Source organism: Propithecus coquereli, unplaced genomic scaffold, assembly GCF_000956105.1.
Source record: "Propithecus coquereli isolate 6110/MARCELLA unplaced genomic scaffold, Pcoq_1.0 Scaffold42, whole genome shotgun sequence".
In the NCBI taxonomy this organism is placed as follows: Eukaryota; Metazoa; Chordata; class Mammalia; order Primates; family Indriidae; genus Propithecus; species Propithecus coquereli.
The window spans coordinates 4,542,860-4,545,073 of record NW_012149952.1 but is presented as its reverse complement, the minus strand read 5'-3'; positions in this window follow the sequence as shown (position 1 = coordinate 4,545,073).

Below are 2,214 nucleotides of genomic sequence, written 5' to 3'. Positions count from 1 at the left end.
GGTATCACCTGGGAGCTTTCAAACATACTGGTTCCCCCAAGCACACGGCTTTCTTGTTGTTAGAGACGGGGTCTTGCTATGTTGCCCAGGCTGGTCTCGAACCCCTGGGCTCAAGCGATCCTCCTGCCTCAGCCTCCGGAGTAGCTGGGACTACAGGTGTGCACCGCCAGCTCCAGACACTGCTTAATCGGCCTGGGGTATGGGAATGTTAAAACTCCCCAGCTGGTTCTAATGTGTGGCAAGTTTAAGACCCTCAGTTTAGAGCAGTGATTCTCAAAGTGTCATCCCCAACCAGTAGCATCACTTGGGAACTCGTTAGAACTGCAAAAATCTCAAGCCCCACCCAGATGTACTAGGTCCAAGAATCTAAGATGACATAGAGTGTTAAACCAAGTGGCCTCCCTGGGATGAGCATCCCGCAGGGACCCAACTAGCCCTGGCAGACTTGGAGTTTGGGGTGTCTAGTTGGATGGAGGAGTCCCGTGAGCAGAATCCAGGTGAGGACAGGTGAGGGTCTCATGCCCCACCATCCCTCCAGCCAGGCTGAGGAGCCAACAACCTGGGTCTCAGGTGACACTTCTGTGCCACTCAAAAGGTGCCCCATCCTCTGCATCACTCTGAGACTCAGTTGGTCCCTGCCAGAAGGTGGGTTACCTGTCCTATTTTTTCCGATTCCAGTCTTTTCATCCCGGAAATGAAACTCCACGAATAGAAACTACCCCTGCAGCCCCCTGGACAATGGTTGCAGTCCTTGTATCATCTTTCTCACACCTGGTTCCACCCGGACAAGGGGGCACCCTGTGTCTGTGAGTCTGACCATGTCTCCCACCCATCCCCGAATGTCTCAAAATGGGTCTCCCCTTCCCTATCGATGTGAAGACGTCCTCTGTCCCCTCCCCCTCACTCCCAGTCTCTCTGGGTTTCCCCGTGATCCCTTTCTACCCTCCCCCCAATCTGCCAGGGCAAAGGCATTGCCACCCACAGCCCCTCCACCTCCACCCCAGAGCACCCAGAACGGAATTCAGCTTGAACTAGACCCATGTGTTGAAGGTTCAATGAACTCTTCTCATAGATACCCTCACACACACTTTGAGGATTGGGGGATTTTTTTGCGTATGTTTTGTTGTTTTGGTTTGGTTTTGGCTACAGACAGGAAAACCAAGAGAAATTCTGGCCATGGCATACCCCCAAGAACACAGGTTGGGAAGTTCCAAGACCTGCCTTCAGGAAATCACCTCCTCCCCTCTCTCCTGGGCTGGGTGGAAAGTCCAGAGGCTTCCACTGGGGGCGGTCAGCCCACAGCATGGGATTATGAGGGGAGGCGGGAGAGCGTTCCAGGAGATGGTAAAATTCCCAGATTCAGGAGGGACTGGGATGGCTCAGGAAAAGGAAAAGGGGGGTTGGGGAGGGAAGGAGAATTGAGAGGGTGAGGCAGAGAGGAAGCTTTTGGTACTTAATCCATTCACTTTCTGTTCAGCTAATCAGGGCAAATGCAAACTCGGTCTCCATTCATTAATAAATTAATCCATTTTCCATTCACTGAGGTTCCTGGAAGGCCCTGGAGCACCGCCGTCCCTCCCCCAGCCCCGGGGTGTGATTGCGAATCTGTCAGGTTGGACCACATCTCCCCCTGCCCTCAGGACGTACAGGGACTCCCCCTCCCCGGCTCCCTGACCTGGGATACATGGGAAATTGGATTTCTGCCTACCCTTCCCACAACGTCAGTCTGACCGGTGCGGAGTTGCAGTGTTTGTGCCTCTGTCCCTGCCGGGGTCTGTTAGACAAGGAGGGGCTTTCTTGCTATCCCAGCAGTCTGTCCCCACACACACAGCCGTCCTCCCTGCCCCCCCACATCTGATCTAATTCTGCCTCTGCTCTGCTCAGGCTGGCCTGGACTAAGAGGATTAGAGCATTTGCTAAATGGGACCAGGCCAGGGTCAGAGAACGGGCTGTGGGGAGACCGCGGCGCCAGGATGGCCACAAGGGGGCGGCAGAGGAAGCGGGACAGGAAACAGCGGGCAGAGGACTGAGGGGCGGGGAATACCAAGGAGCAGGTGCACTCCCTGGCTTCGCAGGAGGCAGTGCTTACAGGATGACCATGAACTTGACCGTGAACTTTATTTATTTTCAAATGACGTCAAGATAAGTTATTAGAATTATAAAGAATTGAGCTAGGCTTCTGGAAACTAAATAAATAGATCAACTGAATCCTAT